The sequence below is a fragment of the Phyllobates terribilis genome, unplaced genomic scaffold (assembly GCF_046119375.1).
Source record: "Phyllobates terribilis strain yellow unplaced genomic scaffold, ASM4611937v1 Scaffold_8__6_contigs__length_399053987, whole genome shotgun sequence".
Lineage (NCBI taxonomy): Eukaryota > Metazoa > Chordata > Amphibia > Anura > Dendrobatidae > Phyllobates > Phyllobates terribilis.
In genome coordinates this window covers 304931149-304955769 of record NW_027362768.1, presented here as the reverse complement: position 1 = coordinate 304955769, position 24621 = coordinate 304931149, and positions in this window count along the sequence as shown.

The window sequence follows — 24621 nt, the reverse complement described above, 5'->3', positions numbered from 1 at the left end:
ATCTACCTCTGAAAAAATATTGGGCTTCTAGCTGTGTGTGGGTCTTGTTCTATTAATCCATCTATACAGACCTCCATCAGGTTGCAAACTGAATATAATTTTTTTCTGCATCTAGCTCTGAAAAAATATTTGGCCTTCTAGCAGTGTGTCGGACTTTCTCTATTAGTCCATCTATACTGACCTCCATCAGGTTGCAAATTCAAAATAATTTTTATCTGCATCTACAGTACCTCTGAAAAAATATTTGGGCTTCTAGCTGTGTGTGGGACTTGTTGTATTAGTCCATCTATACTGACCTCCATCAGGTTGCAAACTGAATATATTTTTTTCTGCATCTACCTCTGAAAAAATATTGGGCTTCTAGCTGTGTGTGGGACTTGTTGTATTAGTCCATCTATACTGACCTCCATCAGGTTGCAAACTGAATATATTTTTTTCTGCATCTACCTCTGAAAAAATATTGGGCTTCTAGCTGTGTGTGGGACTTGTTGTATTAGTCCATCTATACTGACCTCCATCAGGTTGCAAACTGAATATAATTTTTTTCTGCATCTAGCTCTGAAAAAATATTTGGCCTTCTAGTAGTGTGTCGGACTTTCTCTATTAGTCCATCTATACTGACCTCCATCAGGTTGCAAATTAAAAATAATTTTTATCTGCATCTACAGTACCTCTGAAAAAATATTTGGCCTTCTAGCAGTGTGTCGGACTTTCTCTATTAGTCCATCTATACTGACCTCCATCAGGTTGCAAATTCAAAATAATTTTTATCTGCATCTACAGTACCTCTGAAAAATTATTTGGGCTTCTAGCTGTGTGTGGGACTTGTTGTATTAGTCCATCTATACTGACCTCCATCAGGTTGCAAACTGAATATATTTTTTTCTGCATCTACCTCTGAAAAAATATTGGGCTTCTAGCTGTGTGTGGGTCTTGTTCTATTAATCCATCTATACAGACCTCCATCAGGTTGCAAACTGAATATAATTTTTTTCTGCATCTAGCTCTGAAAAAATATTTGGCCTTCTAGCAGTGTGTCGGACTTTCTCTATTAGTCCATCTATACTGACCTCCATCAGGTTGCAAACTGAATATATTTTTTTCTGCATCTACCTCTGAAAAAATATTGGGCTTCTAGCTGTGTGTGGGACTTGTTGTATTAGTCCATCTATACTGACCTCCATCAGGTTGCAAACTGAATATAATTTTTTTCTGCATCTAGCTCTGAAAAAATATTTGGCCTTCTAGCAGTGTGTCGGACTTTCTCTATTAGTCCATCTATACTGACCTCCATCAGGTTGCAAATTCAAAATAATTTTTATCTGCATCTACAGTACCTCTGAAAAAATATTTGGGCTTCTAGCTGTGTGTGGGACTTGTTGTATTAGTCCATCTATACTGACCTCCATCAGGTTGCAAACTGAATATATTTTTTTCTGCATCTACCTCTGAAAAAATATTGGGCTTCTAGCTGTGTGTGGGACTTGTTGTATTAGTCCATCTATACTGACCTCCATCAGGTTGCAAACTGAATATATTTTTTTCTGCATCTACCTCTGAAAAAATATTGGGCTTCTAGCTGTGTGTGGGACTTGTTGTATTAGTCCATCTATACTGACCTCCATCAGGTTGCAAACTGAATATATTTTTTTCTGCATCTACCTCTGAAAAAATATTGGTCTTCTAGCTGTGTGTGGGACTTGTTGTATTAGTCCATCTATACTGACCTCCATCAGGTTGCAAATTGAATATAATTTTTTTCTGCATCTAACCCAGCCAATACTTTTGGCCTAATACAGCTCTGCTTGGTTACCATCCATTGTTTTTTTGTGCAAACAACTCCAGAGTTGTGAATTAGTTAACCACCAAAATGAGTGGAAAAAGGCCTGCTGCTGGTGGAAAGGGGAATAGGCGTGTTGGAAGGGGAAAAAAGGTTGTGTCCGTAGGGTAGGTGTTAAAGCAACAGTAACATCTGTGTAACGGGTCTGGGAGGCGGAACCTCTGAGCTACTATACAAGGGGGCAGTCCTTGTAAGGGAGCGGGTGGCGACCAGGCAGGCAGTTACAGCAGGTGACCGGGACAGTCTCTGGAAGAACGGGCAGGAGATCACGACAAGTGACTGGGGCAGTCTCTGGGTGAACGGGCAGATGGTCACGGCAAGTGACCGGGACAGTCTCTGGAAGAACGGGCAGGAGATCACGGCAAGTGACTGGGGCAGTCTCTGGGTGAACGGGCAGATGGTCACGGCAAGTGACCGGGGCAGTCTCTGGGTAAAGGGTTGGTACGACCTGTGGCGGCTGATGGTAGACTTGAGCTCCCAGGTGAGCAGGCGAGAGTCTCTGGATAAACGGGTGGTCACAGCATGTGACGGCGGAGCCTCCAGGAAGACCAACAGACAGGCAGCAGATGAGCGCTCCCAGGTGAGCGAGCAGGAGTCACTGGACAGGCAGGTGGTCACAGCACGTGACGGCGGAGCCTCCAGGTAGGCTAGCAGGCAGGTAGCGGAGAAGCGCTCCCAGGTGAGCGGGCAAGCTGGTCCATAGACAGACTGACGGGAGTAGGAAGGCAGACCGTCGGACCTCAGGCAAGCAGGCAGGTGGCTGGTGTGCGCTCCCAGGTGAGCGGGCAGGCTGGTCCTTAGACAGACTGACAGGAGTAGTAAGGCAGACCGTCGGACCTCAGACTAGCAGGCAGGTAGCAGATAATCAGGCAGGGATCTGGCAGGTAACTGGCAGGTAACTGGCAGGTAACTGGCAGGTAACTGGCAACGGGACCTGAGGGCTGAAGCAGAGTAGTGAACAGTGCAACAACATTGCTCGGGCACCTCCATTTTGGAGTAGGTGCCTTATATATGGTGAAGTCCTCCGGCCATTGGCCGGGGACTCCTTAGGACGGCGCGAGCGGCCCCTTTAAGAGGGAGGGAGAGCGCGCGCGCCCTAAGCACAGTGGCCGGGAAGGAGCGCGCGCTGCCAGCAGAGCGGGAGGAGGACGCCGGGCACGGAGCAGGGAGGTGAGGGGAACAGCGTCCCTGCCTAGCAGAGGGCAGGGACGCCGGCGCTACAATCTGCAGAAGAAAGACCATCTTCCAGCCAAACTAAAATGTCTACTTCTTTTAGCGGACAATGTGATAAGATCCCTTTCTTACGGCCACGCCAATCGCTACAAATTCCAGATGAGGCACAAAAACAGCAGGTGCTTCAACGGATATCAAGTGCTCCTTTAAGTGGGCTCTCCTCCACATCAACTTCAACATCACAAATACTCCAGTCCTCAAAGGTGTCACCCAAATCGCACTTGCTTCCTCACAGCTCCCAAATCTCCAACTGCCCGTCTGAGTATGAGGTAGAACAGATGGTTGAGTCTGCAGAGCTGTTTACTCATACTATAGCCTGGGAATCAGAGGTCGACTCCAGCGCTTCTGTGAATCCAGACGAGGAAATGATCTGCACTGATGCCCAGAATCTTTATGAGTCGGATCCAGGACCAGACGCAGAAGGTTCTGACCATAATGTAGACCCTCATTCCCAAACTGTAACTCCTGTTGGTGGAGACAATGAGGAAGACGATGATAAGACTCAAATACCTGATTGGAGCGACAACTTTAGTTTTTTGTCAGGGCAGGAACAGGTTGGCTCTGAGGACGACGGGTGTGATAACACACAGGGTGATGATGATGAGGTTGGAGATCCCACTTACTGTCAACCCACAGTCAGCCAAGAGATGAGGTCAGCAGAGGAGGTGGAGGAAGATGCTAGTGACGACGAGGTCAGGTTGCGCCTTCCTGGACAGAGACGTAGTACTGGAAGCACGTCAACAACTGCATCCTCAAACACAACTCTGCCTCTCACCACAAGTCGTGGTGGCTCTTCAGGTCACATGGGTGCTAAGCCTTGCATAGCCTGGGCATTTTTTCAGATCGATAAAGATGACCCAACTCATGTTATCTGTAACATTTGTCAGCAAAAGCTAAGTAGAGGCCAAAAAATACATAGTTTGAGTACTTCATGCATGAACCGGCACATGGACATGAAGCATAAGTTGCAGTGGGAAGCTCAGTGTGCTACAATGCGGCCTAGCCGGCCGGGCCAACCACCGTCTGCCATATCTTGTGCATCCGCGGCCTCTTCATCCTCTGTGACTGGGGGGACAGCAGTCACACCTGTTTTGGGGCGCAGACCTGCCACCTCTTTACCCGCAACAGCCAGCGTGATTGGCAGGTCATCATTTTCTTTGGAGGTGGTAACACCAGCTGGTGTTGAGCGCTGTCCGACATCGATAGCACCACCTTTGGATCAAGGCAACCTACCATGTCCGCCTGCATCTTCCTCACAGACCGGCAGTTTGCCGGGGACACCCTTATCAACCCCGTCTAAGCACAATAGCCAGCCCTCGGTCCCTCAGATGTGGACAAGTAAAAGACCATTTCCTCCTAGCCATGAGAAAGCTAAGAGGTTGAATTTCACCATCTGCAAGCTCTTGGCTACAGAAATGCTGCCTTTCCGCCTGGTGGACACAGAGGATTTTCGAGACCTTATGTCCGTCGCAGTGCCCCAGTACCAGATGCCCAGTCGGCACTACTTCTCAAAGAAAGGTGTGCCTGCGCTCCACCAGCATGTCGCACACAACATCACCGCTTCTTTGAGAAACTCTGTGTGTGACAGGGTGCATTTCACCACAGACACTTGGACGAGTAGGCATGGACAGGGGCGTTACATGTCGCTGACTGGGCACTGGGTAACTATGGTGTCAGCAGGACAAGGGGCTGCTGTCCAAGTCTTGCCGTCCCCACGAGTTGTGCGTCAATCCTCTTTATGTCAAAGTTCCTCCACTGCTTCTGCCTCCTCAACCTCCTCTCGGTCTTCCACCTGCACCCAAAGCCTGTCTGGTCATGCCACAAGCTTTCTAACTGCGCAGAAGGGATCCTGCACACCTCCTTACTATGCTGGCAGTAGGGCTCAACGTCATCAGGCGGTTTTTACTTTGAAATGTCTGGGAAATGTGAGTCACACAGCTGAGGAGTTGTGGTCAGCTCTGGAGAACCAATTTCATGAATGGTTGTCTCCACTGGACCTGAAACCAGGGAAGGCCGTGTGCGACAATGCTGCAAACCTGGGTGCGGCCCTTCGCCGGGGCAATGTCACACACGTGCCTTGTATGGCTCACGTGTTGAACCTGGTTGTCCAGCAATTTTTAGCCCACTATCCCAGACTAGATGGCCTTCTGCAGAGGGCACGGTCGCTGTGTGCTCACTTCCGCCGTTCGCATCCCGCAGCTCAGCGACTTACATCTCTACAGAAGTCGTTGGGCCTGCCACTTCACCGGCTAAAATGCGATGTGCCTACCCGGTGGAATTCAACTCTGCACATGTTGCAGCGACTGTGGCAGCACCGACAAGCCCTGGTGCAATACTTTCTGACGTATAGCCTGGGCCAACGAGATTCAGAGGTGGGGCAAATCACGCTGGAGGAGTTGTCTCAGATCAGGGACCTATGCACCCTTCTGCACAGTTTTGAAATGGCGACGAAGATGTTTAGTGCTGACGATGCCATTATCAGCATGACTATTCCGGTGATTTACATGCTGGAGCACATGTTAAACAGAATTCGGAGTCAGGTGGTGGCACAAGAGGAGGTGGAGGAAGTAGAGGAGGAGGACTTGTATGCGGAAGGGCTAACATCTGCAAGGTCCAGACGGTCGGCAGCACCAAGGCGGCAGGCATGTGAGGGTGGGGGAGATGGTTTTACCAGGGCGCATGGTAGCAGCCAAACTAGTGAGGAAGGTGCAGGAGCCCAGGAAGAAGTGGAGGACGAACTGATGGAAGACTCATCAGATGAGGGAGACCTTGATCACATTTCTGTTGTGCGAGGTTGGGGGGAGAGGACAGAGGAAGGAAGCATGATTGTTACCTCGCCACCAACACAACAGGGACTTGGTGCTCCTGGATGCGCAACACACATGAGTGCCTTCTTGCTGCACTACCTGCAACATGACCCTCGAATTGTGAGAATTAGAAATAATCCTGACTACTGGGTTGCCACACTGTTAGATCCCCGGTACAAAAGTAAATTTGCCGAAATTATTCCTGCCATAGAAAGGGATGCACGCATGCAGGAGTATCAGCAGAGACTGTTGCAGAATCTTACATGTGCTTTTCCACAAAATACCAGTGGTGCACGTAGTGAATCTCACAGTTCCAACTTGCCAACCGTGGGACCGTCAAGTGTTCAGCACTCAAACCGTAACAGAACCACAGTATCTGCTGGTAACATCAATTTTGCGGAATCATTTCACCACTTTTTTAGCCCATCCTTTGCAAGGCCACAGGAGACAAGAAGTCTGACACATAGTCAACGCCTAGAGACGATGGTACAGGAGTATCTCCAAGTAAACATTGAAGCCACGACTGTGTCACTGGACCCTTGCTCTTTTTGGGCTTCCAATCTGGATAAATGGCCGGAGCTAGCCACTTACGCCTTGGAGATCTTGTCATGCCCCGCAGCCAGCGTTCTGTCTGAACGTGTGTTCAGCGCTGCTGGTGGTGTGCTGACAGATAAGCGCACGCGGCTCTCCACTGATAATGTAGACAGACTCACGTTCATAAAGATGAACAAATCATGGATCCGAAACGACTTTTCTACCCCTGTGTCATCCTGGGGAGAGTAAAAGCTTGATGATTGGTTAAAATCACATTACCAACCGTTTTAAGCTTTCAAATTACTAATCATGTTTATCTGTATCTTGACTGGAAAATAATTTGGGCTTTGTAGCAGTGTGCAGCACTGATCCTATTAGGCCATCTATAATAAGCTCCACCAGATTTAAAATTAAAAATAATTTTTAGCTGCATCTAGCCCGGAAAATAATTTTGGGGCTCCGAGATGCGCAAGACACATAAGTGCCTTCTTGCTGCACTACCTGCAGCATGACCCTCATATTGTCAGAATTCGAAGTAATCATGACTACTGGGTTGCCACACTCTTAGATCCCCCAAACTTTTCGATCAACCTTTTCATTTTAATAAAGACCAAAAAAATGGTCATTTTTGAAATTATAAGCATTAGCAGGTTGTTAGAAACTGAAATCAAACAGTTTTCAACTCAAAACTTTATTGTAGGTGATGTTACATTTTCACATAGGACCCCTTGTTCGAAAGGAGCTTCTGAACTCTCTCGTCCATTGAATTTGTCAGGTTTTGGATGGTTTCTGCTTCAATTGTTTTGCATGAGGACAGAATACCCTCCCAGAGCTGTTGCTTAGATGTGAACTGCCTCCCGCCATCATAGACACTCCTTTTAATGATGCTCCAAAGGTTCTGAATGGGGTAGAGGTCAGGGGAGCATGGGGGTCACACCATAAGTTTGTCCCCTTTTATGCCCATATCAGCCAGAGATGCAGATGTTTTATGTGCAGCATGAGATGGTGCATTATCATGCAGAAAAATGATCTTGTTGTGAAATACACGGTTCTTCTTCTTGAACCATGGCAGGAAGTGCTGTTTGAGAAAATCCACATACATTATGGAGTTCATCTTTAGCGCCTTCAGGGATCCTAAAGGGGCCGACAATCTCTCTCCCCATGATTCCAGCCCAAAACATTACTCCACCTCCTCCTTGTTGGCGCTGTAGCCGTGTTTGCGTGGGGTGTCCATCAACCAGCCATCCTCCACTCCATCCATCTGGACCATCGAGCGCTGCACGGCACTCATCCGTGAACAAAACAGTTTTGAAATCAGTCTTCATGTAATGTTTGGCCCACTGTAGCCGTTTCTGCTTGTGTGAAGTGGATAGAGGAGGTCGACAGGATGGCGTATGCACAGCTGCAAACCTCTGAAGGACCCTGCATCTTGTTGTTCGGGGGACGTTGGAGGCACCAGCAGCTTCAAAAACTTGTCTGCTGCTATGACAAGGCTTTTTTGCCGCTGCTCTTTTAAACTGACGTAATTGCCTGTAGGAAAGAGTCCTCAATTTGCCCTTATCAGCACGCACACGTGTGTACTGTGAATCAGCTACATACTTCTTGATTGCCAAGACACTTCATCCTGATCATCGCACAATGTTGATTGTAGTCATGCCTTGACCTAAACACTCCACAATTTGTTGCTTCTCAGCAGCCGACACATCCTTTTTCTTTCCCATTTTGGCAGAAAATGTAGGCTGCTTAATAATGTGAGAGAGCCTTCTTAAGTAGTCTTGCCTTTCATTGGACACACCTGCCAAACTAATTAGCACAGGTGTCTGCAATTGCTTACAGTGATATAAAGAGCCCTGACACACATCACCATCAATGAGTTTAACTGACAAACAAACAAATTCTTCCCTTATCACTCCTAAACACTTTTTGCATAATAATTTGGAACGCAGTGTACATGTGCTTTTCCACAAAACACCAGTGGTTCACGTAGTGAATCTTACAGTTCTAACTTGCCAACCGTGGTCTGTATGGAATTGTTCAATAAAGGGCCCAAAATTAAGATAACATAGATGGGAGAGGTCTCTATGAATAGGAATTCCTAAGTATTTGATACCCTGTGAGGGCCAGGCAAAGGGAAAGTTGGACTGGATGGAATCCTATATGGATTTGGGGAGGGAGACATCGAGGGCCTCAGACTTCGCTGCATTGATTTTAAAATTTTACCATGTAACAAAGTGATCTATTTCAGCCATAACAGCAGGGATGGATATATGTGATTGAGTGATATATACTAGGACATCATCAGCAAATAGAGAGCACTTGTACTCGGTGCCTCCCACCTCAATCCACCTAATATTGGGGTTATGGCGAATTGATGAGAGCAGGTGCTCCGTCACTAGGATGTATAAGAGAGGGGACAGAGGACATCCCTGCCTTGTCCCATTGGTGATTGTGAAAGGTGATGAAAATGTTCTGACGCACCCCCTGGGCCTTGGGACACCCGGAGCCGGACCCTTTTTGGTGGATGCTGGTGGTTGTAGTCTTCGTGGTGGCGACCCGGTTCCGTGGCTCAGGGCGGTCAAACCAGTGGCGGAACTATTTATGTGGTTTTGATGTTTAAATGTCCGACTACGCCACCTGTGGATTGCGGTCAGAGTGAACCGCCGCTACAGGGCAGACCGCTGAGGCTGGTGTTGTGGGTGCAGCAGAGCGTAGCATAACTCCCCACGGGAGGAGTATAGCCTCAGGGCAGTGTATGCGGAGGATGGGGTTGATGGTGCAGGGCAGCAGCAGTAACGACACGGAGTCAGTGATGCAGTCCAGGGCCTTTACTCACAGTTCTTATTATCCAGACCACGTCTGCAGGTAACGGCTGCCCACGTCGTACTGTGCTCACCAGGTGAGGGGCTCAGACAACTCCCAGATAACTTTGGAGCACTTCACAGGACCCCCTTTGTGTGTCCTTTGTCTGGCCTTTCTTACCAACACTTCTGTCCGGCTGCCTCGGGCCTCCTCTTGGTAAACTTGGCGCCAGTTTCCCTGACCCTATGTGGTGCCTTCCTAGCGGGTGTAGCGAGGGGCTGCGCCACATAAAATGTCAGAGCCTCCGGTTTCTAGCTGAGGGTCGTTTCCTGCCTCCACTAGTTCGGGGACCGGTCTCCCCCTTTGGCCTGACCCCTCCACGCAGGTGGATTCGGGCGTGCGGTGGCGACTCGCCCGTCCGCACCCCTGGGATCCCTTCATTCCTCGTTCCTGGAGCCTTCTCCGCTCCTCTTCCTTCCTTCTCCCTCTTCCAGGCCTGGGCCTCTGTTACTAGGCCCGCCTCCGGAGCAGAGCTCATGCAGAGCCCCTGCTCCCTGCCACTTCTGCTCAGACTTCTCTGCACTGAACTAAGATGGTGCCCACCTTTTATACTCCCTTCTCAATGCACCCAGGAACTGCTTCCTCCCTGCTCCTGCACTACAGGGTTCCCCTTCCTCAGTGTTCCCTCCCCCCACTCCAGCCAGGGACAGGGACTGTCGTGCCCATCTCAGGGGCATATTGGTCGCCCTGCCCCACGGCAATGTGGTGTAATGCATGCAGGTGTCGGGTCCTGATCCACACTCCATCCTTACCTGAGAGTGAGATATCACACCTCTGGGTGAGGTGCAATACGTCTGTAGCAACCGAACCCTCAGGGTGCTACAGTTCCATTTATCTTCAGCCTAGGTGACGTATTGCGATACAGGGCCGTGATTTTGGCTATAAAAGGGTCCCCTAGACCCCTACCCCAAGCTTTTTAAAAGAATCATATATGGCGTGCCAGGAGACTCTATGGAATGCTTTCTCAGCATCCAACGAGAGTATCTAATTACAAATTTTTAACTGCATCTAGCCCAGGAAATACTTTGTGCCTAGTAGCAGTGTCTGCTAGTCAGCGGATTATCCCGGCTGTTAAGCAAGCTACACCACCTGTAGTTTAGACACTTAATTTTTTTCAAAGGAAATGCTTCGGGGCCATGGGATACTTAGTGAAGAGCATCAGGAGGCACCCCAAGGCATAGGGGCTGGGACTGGCAGTAGGATGCCTTGCGGTGGACAGCCGAGCTCGATCCTTATAAAAGCTTTTTAACTGCAGCAGCTTTAGTGGACGCTACTGGAGCTGGAATTACCGCGGCTGCTGGCATGAGACTTGCCCTCCAATAGATCCTTGTAAATGGATTTAAAGTGTATTCATTCAAATTAGAGAGACAATTTAAATTAAAAAGCTTAGAGCTGCCTCCACCACAGGGGGGCTCGCTCGACCCACCAGCGGACAGGCACCAGTATTGGGAGAGGGGGGCTGGCCATCAGGGTTCACCGCGGCTCTGGCACAAACCCGGCGACACGGAGGTGGCACGGGCAGGAGCGGACTGGCCGTGTCGGCTTCTCACTTTTTGGATTTTAGAAGGGCATGACATGCCTATATCTGTGTCTCCCCCTCCTTTTACTCCTCCACCTCTTTTATTTTCGCATGACTATATGTACTTGTCACTTTTCCATGTGTTAGTTATGTCTTCTGAGCAGTTTGTCAGCTTTTGGACACCTTTGAAGGTGTTTTCTATGTGTTTCTATGTGTTTTTGTTTGCCTGCCATTGGTTTTAACGGTGTTCGAAGGTGTTCGACGAACAGTTCGACGAACAGTTCGGCGAACACACGGGTGTTCGACGAACCGAACCGAACTCGAACACTACGGGGGTGGCTCAACACTAGTCGTGAAATGTGAGAATTTAGTAGTGTGGCTTGTGGGGCGTTGGCTGCATATTTGCGCTTGCGTTCCAAGGACTGGGGTATGGACAACTGAACTCTGCCCTGGGACAAGGACATGGACGTGCTTCCTGATGCTGCTACTTGAGAGTGTGCAATGACAGGTGCAGGGCAGGAGGCGTCTTCGCATGCACCGTGGACAGGGGATTGGCTTGCATGCACAAAAGCAGAAGAAGCAATGGTGCCACCCGCAGAGACTGTTCCTGGACCCTGGGGTTTGTCCCACAAAGTCGGGTGCTTTGCTGCCATGTGCCTGATCATGCTGGTGGCGGTCAGGCTGGTCGTTTTGCCACCTGATGCTGGCCTGCCAGGTGGTGCAATTGGCCTTTTTGGGGTTATCGGCAGAGTCTTTAAAAAACAACCACACTCGGGAAGACCTAACAGTTGTACTGGCAACTTCCTTTGTGTTGGTGTTACGAGGAACGGTTGCCTGCCTTCTGTCTGCGGCTACCACACTGCTTATTCCTGCCTGTTGGGGTGCTCTGCCTCCCTCCCCCTGTATGCTGCTGTCCTTGCTCTGCATGTCCTCCTGCCAGGTTGGGTCAGTTACTATATCATCCACCACCTCGTCTTCCACTTCCGCACCCTGGTCCTCCTCCTGACTTTCTGCCAATTGTGTCTCATCATCGTCCACCTCTTGTGACACTTTCCCACCGTTGCCTTCGTGCGACCGTGGCTGCTCAAATATTTGGGCATCGCTACACGCAATCTCCTCTTGCCCCACTTCAAGTGGACCAGGCGAGAGGCCCGAATCTATGAATGAAAAAGTGAACAGCTCTTCAGAGTGTCCAAGTGTGGGATCAGATGTCTCTGGGTACTCGGCATGGTGGGAGGAAGGAGGATTAGGGTGAGGAATATGCGGTCCAGACTCACGGCTACTGAGACTTGACCGTGTGGAAGACAGGGTAGTGGTGGTGGTGGCTAAGTGAATGGAAGCATTATCCGCTATCCAACCAACAACCTTTTGACACTGCTCTGGGTTCAATAGTGGTGTGCTGCGGTCGCCTAGAAATTGGGACAGGAAGGTCAGGCGAGAAGATGTGGGTGTTTGTTGTGGCACAATTTAGGCTTGCCCACGGCCTTTTCCTCGGCCTCTGCATTTACCATTACCATCACGTCCAGTTCCCTGTCTCTTGCCATGTGCCTTGCCCATTTTAAATGGAGGACAGTATCTTCCATGCTCACTACAAATGACTGAGTTTGGAGCGAACTTATATGTGATCCGTGTGATAGAGAACACAGAGTTTTAAGTACCTGATTTGTAGGTAAGTAGTTTGAACAGCAAACTGCAGTGAATTGATTCAATGACATACTAAAGGAAATTTTTAATGGAGGCCAGAAATGGCAGTATTTTTTGGCAACATATATGTGATCCGTTTGACGGAGCAAACTCAGTTTTAAGTAGCTGGATTTCTAGCGCTGTAATATGGAAAGGACCTGGCTGTTTTCTGCAGTGCCAACAAGCAAATGGCGCAGAAAAATTGTGTTCTCTGGATTACTTTTTAAACAAATAATGAGGATTAAGATCCAAAGAAAAGTATTCCTGGCCCCTGCGACCTGGGCCTTTGTATAGAAATATCTAACAGCAGCAGAAGGCAGAATTGGAATGGAGCCTCTTGTGCTATATGCACTGCAGTCTTCTATATACACTGCCTGCCTATACACCCTGCCTGCCTGATATCTCTGCAGATAGATGAGTCTTCAGAAGGACTATTTGTTAAGATGGATATGTGTAATGTATGGTTTTTCTCCCTACACTACCTAATACACAAGCAAATCTGTCCCTGACGCAGCAGCACCTCTCCCAAAACAAGCAAATGGCGCAGAAAAACAGTGTTCCCTGGATTGCTTTTTAAGCAAACAATGAGGATTAAGATCCAAAGAAAAGTATTCCTGGCCCCTGAGACCTGGGCCTTTGTATAGAAATATCTAACAGCAGCAGAAGGCAGAATTGGAATTGAGCCTCTTGTGCTATATGTGACGCGCCCCCTGGGCCTGTGTTGTGCAGGGGATACCCGGAGCCGGATCGCTGGGGGTTGTAGTCCTCCGTGGCGGTGACCCGGTCCGTGCCCAGGGCGGTCAAACCAGTGGCAGTCTATTGGTATTGTAATTGTCCGACTACGCCACCCGTGGATTGCGGTCAGTGGGGACCGCCGCTGCGCTGCCGACCGCTGAGGCTGATGTTGTTTGCGCAGCCGAGTATGGGATAACTCCCCACGGGAGAAGTATTGCCTCAGGGCAGCTAATGTGGATGATGGGAGTGATGGTGGGAGTGTCCCAGTACTGATGGTGCTGGTGCGGCGATGAAACACAGAGACTTGTAATTGCAGTTTCCAAAGCTTTACTCACGGTTGTTATTCTGGTCACTTGTGCACATGAGGGACCGCCTGAGCCGTGCTGCGTTCACCAGGCAAGGGACTCGACCAACTCCCAGGCAATTCCAGAGCGTGGCACAGGGCTCCCTTCCTTTCCTTTCTCTGGCCATCCCCACCAGTGACCCACCTTTGTCCAGCTCCCTCGGGCCTTCTCTGGGCACGCTGATCTCTGCGTCCCTGACCCTATATGGTAAGCCTTCCTGGTGGATGTAGTGAGGGGTCGCACCAAGATGTGGTAACAACCTCCGGTCTTTGGCTGAGGAATCTGTTGCCTCCACCAATTTGGGTTCCGGTACCCTGTTCTGCCAACCCTTCACCCTGTATCTCCTGGGCATATGGGGTTCCTTCTGTCCTCGTGTCTCTGGGCCTTTCTCTGTGTTCCTTGCTTCCTTTCTCCTCTGTTCCAGTTCCTTTCTTACTTTCCTTTCCGTTCCTTCTCCTCTCTCTTTCTGCTGTTTCTGGCCTCCACTCCTGGCCTGCCTCTTTTGCTGGGCCCTGACTGAGCCACAGCTCCCTGTCAGCCCTCTCTGGCTGAGCTCCTGTCTTCTTCTCCTCCTCTCTGAACTGACTCCTGTCCTAAGATGGTGCCCACCTTATATACCTCCTTCTGACACCCGAGCCCAGGTGACTAGCAACCAATGGGCTCCTACCTATGCCCAGAAACCCACCCCTATCTGCTCCTACACCACTGGGTATTCCACCCCCCTCCCCACTCCAGCCAGGGACAGATGCTGTCGTGCCTGCACTTCTGTCTAGTGGGAGCACCGTTGAGCTGTCCCTCGGAAATGGGGTGTGTGTGGTGCATGCAGCCTACCGAGTCCTGGTCCACACTCCATCCTTACCCGGGAGTGGAATATCACACCTCTGGTTTGAGGTGCAATACCCCTGTAGCAGCCGAGCCCTCGGGATGCTACATATGCACTGCAGTCTGCTATATACACTGCCTGCCTATACACCCTGCCTGCCGGATATCTCTGCAGATGGATTAGTCCTCAGAAGGACTGTTTGTTGAGATGGATATGTGTAATGTACGGTTTTTCTCCTTACACTACCTAATACATGATCAAATCTCTCCCTGATGCAGCAGCAGCTCTCCCTACACTGTCTGATCCGGAGTGACTGTGATGAGCATGGCGGCGCCAGGTCTGATATAGACCTGATGACGCTGTGTGGCCAGCCAATCACTGTAATGCCCACAACCAACATGGCTACGGCATTACAGTGCATGGCAGGCAATCCCTGCATGTTCATTGGCTCTCTAAAGAGCGCCAAACATGCAGGGAGGGGACCCGAGTTCCCGCCCGAGCAACCCGGAAATACTCGGCGAGCGCCGAGCATCTCGAGCAGTGAGATGCTCGGGCAAGCACCGAGCAGTAGCGAGCATGCTCGCTCATCACTAGACCTGACCTATTTGCAGAAGTGAAACTGTAAGATACTGGGATACAATACAAAATCTGCAAGAGGACCCAAAACGTTACAAGAAATTTCTAAGAAAAGTATTGCAATCTGTGCATTTCATCTTGAAAAAAAAACATTCACAGGTACCAAAAACATACAGGTGATGCATTCACAGGTACCAAAACATACAGGTGATGCATAAAAAGTTTTAACAGAAGAACAATGCAAAGCTATTGGTTATTTCACATGGAGCAGGGATAAAAAAAAACTCCATTAAAATAAAGAGCACATACTGATGTCACAATATACTGAAAGAAGCACTGGCATTTCTTTAAAAGGTCATGGAGCATAATTGCAAATTTTTCATTCTCTATTTGCTCATTGAGATGTCAGTGATTTTTCTCATGCGCAAAAAAAAGGTCCAATTTCCATCAGTGTCTTGAATACGTTTTTCACCAGTGTGTTGTCAGTATTTACCATCAGTGTTTCATCGGTGATTTTCTTGTATGCAAAAATAAGTTCATTGTAAAGCTTCTCTTTCTCACTGCATAGTACACATAGACTTGTGTGAGTAATTTTGATTCATGCTGTGGATCTAAATCGGATATCTCAACGTGATTCTTCCAATAATGAGTACATCTTCTATCCATGAAAAATAGTGATAGAACATGTTCGTTACTCACAGACATCTGAAAAAGGCCTAGGTGCTCGTTTACACTGGTCAATGATGGATGTTAAGCGACCACTGATTGGCTACGTACCATATGCAACTTACCTTTATCCAATACAAGTCTCCGATGGCCGATGCACATGTTATCTCTAAGCTTGACATAAAAAATCAGGGATTTACACTCCTCAAGTTAAAGGGGTCATCTGGAACTAAAATGCATTTTAATCGTAAATGCCTATCCATTTAATGTCACAATCTATTTTGTAAGATACTTTAATTAAAAAGTCACTACCATTCCCTCTCTACTCCCTCTAACTACTTTTTTTTACTACTTCCTCTTTAATAATGTTTTGATTGAGAATCCCAGTGTGTCACTCAGGGGGAATTTAGGGGACTCGGTACCCGGGCCTTTTACCTTGTTTAGGAGGTCACGGCAGTTGGCTCCCGGGCCCGTACTCTGGGTCTCTCTTTAAAAAGGGGTTTTAGTGTACAGTTTGTCTCGTGAAGCCACCTGTGGTTTCCGGTAATGGTTACCGGCGCTGCTGCAGACTTCCGGGGGTGATGGGATGGCAGCTGGGATGTTCCTGCTCCCGGGCCCCCGGGGCAGTGTAGGTGCAGATGGTGGTGATGCTGGGGATTGTAGTGCAGGAGAGATGGCGCAGCAGAAGTAACTGACAGAGACAGGGGATTCACTTCAGTACCTTTACTGGTGCGGATGTCAGGTACGGTCCAGGGTACTCGGTAGGAGGGGTGCACTTCAGGACTTTTCCCCAGTGAGCGGTTATAAAACCTCCTGGTCCGTGTCTCCCTCTCTCTAAGCTCCTGGCCAGCCTGCAACTGGGCCTAGCTTCCGTGTTGTGCTGTTCCTTCACCTGTCGCTTGGTAGTAGGACCTTTTTCTGGCAACCACTATCCCTGGACTCCGGGGCCTTCGTGGTTCCTAGTCCTGTCAAGGGTTTAGCTTCAGGTCGACCAGGGACTTTTAGGTCCTCCAGGTATGCCGGTGATCCCTACTGGGTATAAAGGACCCAGTAGGCGCGGTCCCGGTGTCCGGTTCGTGTCTTGGGGTGAGCCTATGATGCTCCTCTGCCCCCTCAACTCCTCTCTCTTCTCCTTTTTGTCTCCGGCCACACTCGGGGCCCTCAATACAGCATCAGCAGACGTGCTGCGTCTTCACTGCTCTCAGTGGCAGCACACTCTCAGAACAACTCACTCTGACTGCCTGGCTCCACCCTCCATATATATATATATCCCTAACGGGCTCCCTCTGGTGGTATGAGGTGGAAGGGTGGAGGTGTTTGTTTGTAACGAGGGCCTCTTGTGGAGAAGTCCAGCCATGCACCCTTTTGGGTCCTGTGGTACCTGTGAACAGCAGGGTGCCACTGCTGGGATAGTCAAACGAGTCATCATCGGGGGGCCGAAACTGCGGTCACTGCCATAGTCTCTTCCCCCTCCCTAAAATAAAGCGTCATCAGTGGATGCCAGTTTCAGGGGCAGGTATAATCCCTGCTTTATTAGGCATGCATCAGTTGTCAATTCCGATGGATGTTAAGTAGATTCTTTTCATTGTGCTATATGCACAGTGACAATGCACTCATTCGCCAGCTTTGAACAGAAGTAAGAGAGTGCACTGTCAGTGTGCACTGTAAGAAGAATACCCAGCATGCATGAAAAGTCTTTGCCACCTGAAGCCTACTTGTTTGACTATCCTAGCATGCACTGGGATTCTCAAATGAAGATTCATTAAAGAGGAAGTAGTAAAAAGAAATAAAGCAGTTAGAGTAGAGTGAGAATGATAGGAACTTTTTAATTAGAGTATTTTAGAAAAGAGATTAGATTATGACATTAAATAGATAGACATTTAAGATAAAACTAAATTTTAGCTCCAGACCATCCCTTTGAATTCAGCATTTTATAAGCCATGTCATTACTGATATTTTTTCTTAGAGGGAAGACTTTTTATTCCCTTGGTATGCCTAAATTTTTTCAGCACTAAGGCTGCATAAGCTATGTATCCTAGCTTGGTCTCCAAAGTCAAGAACTCGTGGACCGCCTCCATCTCCTGTTTTAGCACTGTGACCCCTAGATTTTCGCTTCACTTCCAAGAGCTGAGGAGATAATATGCTATGAAATGATCTCTGAGGAGAAGTTAAAAGAATTTAACCCTGTGATTGCTTGACGGTAGGTACAATGCATTGCTAAATTTCTGAATTTCTCTCTATTGTCCTTCACAATACCTCAGGCAAGGCCTACTGAACCTGCTGATATGGCAGACACAGGGGCCCGGCTGCTACGAAAACCCATTAAATGCCATGAGCAATTTATAGTTTGGGTCGTTATGGGTACAGTGGCACCAACCAATAATATTTTTAATATGAGAAAGCAAGATTCATTGGGAAACCATTTTTTGTTTCTTTTTCTTTATTGCAGTGTAAAATGCATTGCAGGTTAGCGCAAGTCTAAAGATGGCAGATCTGGAAATATCAATTAGGCCTATGGTTGCCATGACAATCAATCAAAACCCCATGATTCACGTGACTATGGCTTCTAAAGGATTAAATGACTGAAATAGGTGTTATGTCCAATAATGTCTATTTCATTGTACTATTCACCCTTTGGAGGCGGCGCCGGTGGTATACAGCGGATATCGCCAAGAGGTCAATTGATTCCACCTTTAATATAGGACTAATATTACTCTACACAATATATTTTTGCAATCACTATTTCTAAAAAAAAAAGATAATGGTATTAAATGAATTACGGCTATATTGTCTTATATGTACTGAATATGCATCAGAGTAGAAAAAAGAGAAGCTGACAGCTAAAATGAATAGCTGGGGCATGCTCCGTTCACTGTCCTCTTTTGACCCTCATTTCTCTGTGTAAGAAATGAATATATGGGATGGGATAATCTTTGGCTTCACATTGAGGGACATGCATGCTTCTGGCTCCGCTCTCTGCATGGTGGCATTAACAGCGAGGCAGCGACACCATTCTTTCCAATCTGACAGTTTAGCCTCTAGGTTATATTTTTCGAGCTTAGCCAATAAATCATACGAGAAGCTTCTGCGAAAATAGTCATTTTTGCAATGAAATTGGAGAATTTAGAATTGGGAAACATACATGATAACCTTTATGTACAGAGTCTGGAATACAGCCATATATTTAACACATTTCGGAATGAGATTAATTACATTTCATTCATGTGCTTCAAAGTGTAGCTCCAGCTTTGAGCTTCATTTTGTAGAAATAGAAATAAATCTAGCAAAAATAGGATCGAAATTGCTTAGAATTAGAGAAACCGATTGCTACCGGTATAACGTTGTGTGGCACCCCAGGGGTCTGGTCTCCACAGTAATAGCAATGTTATGTCTGAGAGCAGGTGGGAGGTCTCTTGGTCAGGAATCCTATGCATGCCACACCTCCTGCCCAGTCCTGGGAGGGGAAGAACTTCCCCTATATAAAGCTGGGGCTGAGGCAGGGTTAGGGAGAAGAAGAGTAGAGAAGAAGAGTTGAGAAGAAGAGAAGCAGCTATAGGAAAGAGAGATCAGGAGCTCTGTGGGAGCAGTGCTAAAAGGAATCAGGGGCTGGCAGCTGAAGAGCTCGCCCTGATTGAAGAGTTACCACCGGACCCGGAGTCCGAGCCTGTGGGGATTAACCCAGACCCAGCAGCAGAAACCGCCCGGCAGGGGATTTCAGGTCCTCTGGCCAAGAAACCCGAAGGCACGGTCACACGCGTGGGACCAGCACCGCCGTCGTGGAGCGGAAGCCACTAGAAGGCCCCGAGTCACCGGCCATACGGGTGAGCACCACACGGTACACTCAGGGACGTGGGCTACCTTTACCCGCCTCTAGCAAGGAAGCCAGAAGAGTACAATTAGTTGGGGAGGCCTACAACTCCGCCTGGCCAAGGGGAATCCCATCTGCTCAAGGACTGACCAGGCCCCGACCGCTAGCCAGTACTCCGGGAGGGTCTATCTTTGTCACCAGTAAAGACCCTGAACTACACCGCATCGTCTCTGAGTGGTTCCTGCTACCCCCATCATCCACGTCGGCTGCCCTGAGGCCATACCCCTCCCGTTGGGGGTTATACCATCTACGCTGCACTATCCTACCACCGGCCTCAGCGGTCTGCCCTGCAGCGACAGCTCCATAGCTGCATTCAACGGGTGGCGTAGTCGTCCTACATCTACTGCTAATATACCGCCACTTAGTCTGACTCCCTGGGCACGGACCGGGTCGCCGCCACGAGACTACTACCCCCAACAGGCCCGGCTCTGGGTAGTCCCCGCGTGCGCAACGCTACACCAAGTAGGCCCAGGGGTGCGTCAACTTTTGGCGTAGTCGGCAGGATTACGTGCCCGCAACCGCCGGGTACTGCGTGCCTGAAAAAGAGACTTTTAAACTAACCTGTGGTGAATATTCCCGCCATCCGGCGCCATCTTCAGCCTTCTTCCCGCCATCCGCGAAGATTCCCGCCATCCGGCGCCATCTTCAGCCTTCTTCCCGCCATCCGTGAAGTTTTCCCGCCATCCGGCGCCATTTTCAGCCTTCTTCCCGCCTTCCGTGGAGTTTTCCCGCCGTTGGACGCCATCTTGAAGACGCCGCGCGGGAAGAAGAGGGGCGTGGACTCCAAAAGCGCGCGAGAACAGACGCCCCGCCTCACGTCCAGACGTCGCGTAAGGTCCTGGAAGGAGCCCAGCAGACGCTGATGACGCGCCCCTGGGCCTTCTGTGTCGTGCGGCATCGCGCGCATGGGGGCTTACCCGGAGCCGGATCAGATGGGGGTAGTAGTCTCGTGGCGGTGACCCGGTCCGTGCCCAGGGAGTCAAACTAAGTGGCGAGTCTATTAGCAGTAGATGTTGGATGACTACGCCACCCGTTGAATGCAGCTTTGGAGCTGCCGCTGCAGAGCAGACCGCTGAGGCCGGTGGAAGGATGGTGCAGCGGGGATGGTATAACCCCCAACGGGAGGGGTATGGCCTCAGGGCAGCAGGTGTAGATGATGGGGGTTGTGATGGTGCGGTAAGGAGGCACAGAGACGTGGGATGCAGTTTCAGGGTTTTTACTCACTGGTGTTGCTTCAGTCACTTCGGCCGGGAGTGACCACCCGAGCCGTGCTGCGTCCACCAGGTGCGGGACTCGGCCAACCGCCAGGCAATTCCGGAACGTGGTCCTGAGCTCCCTTCTCTCTCTCTCTCTCCGGCCATTCCCACCAGGGATCCACCTTTGTCCGGTTACCTTGGGCCTCTATATGGTAAAACCTTTTAAGGCTTTCCTGACCCTACTCGTGGTGTACCTTCCTGGTGAATGTGGTGAGGGTCGTGGCAAAACTTGACCACGACCTCCGGTTCCTGATTAAGGATGTTTTGCCTCCGTCAGTTTGGGATCCGGTGCCCTCTTCTGCCAACCCTTCACCCTTTTTAGCTCACTCGTGGGATCTCAGGGTTCCCTCTTGGTCTTATGCCTCTGGGCCTTTCTTCCTCTTCCTCTCTGCTTCAGGCCTGGCCCTGGAGCTGGGCCCAGCCGGAGCCACAGCTCCCTGTCAGCCCTCCTGGCTGAACTCCTCCTCAGAACTCTCCTGACAGACTGACCCTATCTCTAGATGGTGCCCACCATATATACTCCCTCTATGTGCGAGCCCAGGTGACTAGCACCCAATGGGCTCCTACCTCTATGCCAAGAGCCCCTCCCCTATCTGCCCCTACACTACTGGGATGTTCCTCCCCCCCTCCCACTCCAGCCAGGGACAGACGCTGTCGTACCTGCACATTTAACTGGTGGGAGTACCGTAGTTCTGTCCCCCGGAAATGGGATGAGTGTAGTGCATGCAGCTATCTGAGCTCAGTCCCACATTCCATCCTTACCCGGGAGTGGAATACCACACCTCTGGTTTGAGGTGCAATACCCCTGTAGCAGCCGAGTCCTCAGGGTGCTACATTCCCCCCTGGTAAACCACAGCACGTCCTCGGGCTGTAAAAGAGCAAAACAATATAAAACATACAAAAATTTTAAAGTGCACTTAGATATAAAACACATTAACTTTCAATATAAGACTCTTGCATATAAAACATTCTCTTATAAAACACACTCTTGATCTTCTGGCCACGGTGCAATTTATGACCAGGTAAAAGTGCAACAGTCGCAAAAACAGTTCCTTATAAAACCGGTAGGGGGCGCCTTAGGAAGCGCAACTATTTACAGGGTGGCCGCTCTCAGTCCTCGGCCAGTGGGGATAAAGGGATGGCTGCTCACAGTCCTCAGCCTGGTTAGGGATAGGGACACACGGGAACAATTCACTAGTCCCAACGGGGACCATATTTTAATTAGCAGCAGTTCTTGTACCCTTACGGGTAACTATTTACAGTTCCGCTTTACCGTACTTCAGTAACGGCGTCCTCCTGCTGCTTTCTGAGGGTAATCTTCAAACCCGTCCGGGTCCTCTTGATCCTCCTCATACCGCAGCTCTTCCTCGGTCAGTCGGTGCACATGAAGAGCATATGGTCCCTTAGCACACTGATGCCGGGTGAAGATGACCTCGTCACCCGGGTAAAGGTCACGTCCTCTGTGTCCCTCCGGCAGATGACTCTCGACATCTCTGCGGGTGACAAAGACGTCGCCGGGGGTTCTGTGATCCCGGATAAAGCCCCAGCCGTGCTCCAGTTGGAACTTGATTATGGTCCCGGTGGCGCGGGGACCGTGGGCTGCACGGGGGTTTCGCCGGGTCCGACGTTTCTGCTCCGCACTCTGAACTTGCAGCCGCTCCTCGCGGACCCGCCTCTCTCGCCGCTCCCTGTCGAAGACCTCCAGTTGTTGCCGGCAGCACTCCGCACGCTGGGCTGCGGCCGCCCGGGTCTCTTGGGTGAAGCCGATGAGGTTTTCGCCGGTGGGGTCCCATTCGAACTGCGCCTCCTCCAACGGGAGTGGGGTGATCTTGGCGGGCGCCGGAGCCGGGATCAGGGGCTCACACAGAGGCCATTCCTTCTGGAGTCGGGGAGTGGTGTACTCCTGAGGCCACACAAAGGGTTGCCCATCCGGGCAAGTATGCTGGGCGAACAAGTCATCACCCAAGGGTAGCACTCTGGAGGTCGAGGGCGCGGTGGTGGCAACGGCGCCCGGATTCACCAGGCCTTGCGACCAGGCCGGCGGCACCCTGAAGGTGAAGGGCGCTGTGGAGACTGCGGCGCCCGGGAGTACTCGATCTTGCGACCAGGCCGATGGCTTAGTGGAGGTAGAGGGCGCTGTTGGAACTGCGGCGCCCGGGGGTACTCGGCCCTGCGACCAGGCCGGTGGCGTTTCCTGCTTGGCCACGCTCTGGATTGAGGCGCGTGACGTCACAGAGGGCGCGGCCGCGGCTCCTGCCGCTTGAGGCCTAGTTTGGAGCGGTGACGGTGCAGCAACGGGCTTGGTAAGGGGAATTTTGGGCTCTGCGACGGGGAGCTGGGGCAGGCTTACGGCTACTAGGCTTGGGGTGGTGACGTCCCCTTTACCTGCTTCCATCTCTTCAGCTCCTTCCACGGCGTCGTCTCCGGCCTTCGTCCCTCCTGCACCATCTTCAGGGGCAGGCGTGCTCCTCGTTGCGGATGGCGGCCTTTGCTGGCGGGTTCCAGCTTGCAGGGCCATTTCTTTGCTCCACTCGGCCAGCACTTCTTGCTGCACTCGGGCCATCTTCCGAGCCAAGCCCTCCAGTGCAGTCTGTGCATGCTCCCGATCTCGGGGGAGCTGTGCCAGGATCTCCACCAGACCTTCTGGGGTGGCGGCCTGCAGCAGGCTCCTGACCATCGGGTCGGTGCTGCCTGACTCTCCCTCCATCTCCGGGTGCGATCTCTCCAGACTCCTCCTGGCTGCACCCATCCTCTCTCTTTTGTTCTTGATCCGCCCATACTGAGGGCGGTCCTGGGGCAACTTGGTGATTGTCAGTTCCAGGGGCAGACCCCCCACTCTGATGGACATCTCTATCATTGCAGTCTCTGCTGGTGGGGGCGGTCTTTGCTTTTGGCGCTCTTCTGGGACCAGGCCCACGATGGGAGGTGGCCTCTTGCCACCCTCTGGCACGCCCATAATGGCGTCCGCTCTGCCAGGGCGGGAAATCATCTCAGATGGCGGGAATCGTCTCCTAATGGCGGGAAACTCCGTGGATGGCGGGAAAAGGCTGCAGATGGCGGGCATACGGCGGGAAACGATCCGAGATGGCGTTCGATGGCGGGGACCCTCTGGAACTGGCGGGAGACCTCTTCTTACGGTAACTGTGAACTTTTCTTCAGGCACGCAGTACCCGGTGGTGGCGGGCACGTGATCCTGCCGACTACGCCAAAGTTGACGCGCCCCTGGGCCTTCTGTGTCGTGCGGCATCGCGCGCACGGGGGCTTACCCGGAGCCGGATCAGATGGGGGTAGTAGTCTCGTGGCGGTGACCCGGTCCGTGCCCAGGGAGTCAAACTAAGTGGCGAGTCTATTAGCAGTAGATGTTGGATGACTACGCCACCCGTTGAATGCAGCTTTGGAGCTACCGCTGCAGAGCAGACCGCTGAGGCCGGTGGAAGGATGGTACAGCGGGGATGGTATAACCCCCAACGGGAGGGTTATGGCCTCAGGGCAGCAGGTGTAGATGATGGGGGTTGTGATGGTGCGGTAAGGAGGCACAGAGACGTGGGATGCAGTTTCAGGGTTTTTACTCACTGGTGTTGCTTCAGTCACTTCGGCCGGGAGTGACCACCCAAGCCGTGCTGCGTCCACCAGGTACGGGACTCGGCCAACCCCCAGGCAATTCCGAAACGTGGTCCTGAGCTCCCTTCTCTCTCTCTCTCCTGCCATCCCCACCAGGGATCCACCTTTGTCCGGTTCCCTTGGGCCTCTATATGGTAAAACCTTTTAAGGCTTTCCTGACCCTACTCGTGGTGTACCTTCCTGGTGAATGTGCTGAAGGTCGTGGCAAAACTTGACCACGACCTCCGGTTCCTGATTAAGGATGTTTTGCCTCCGTC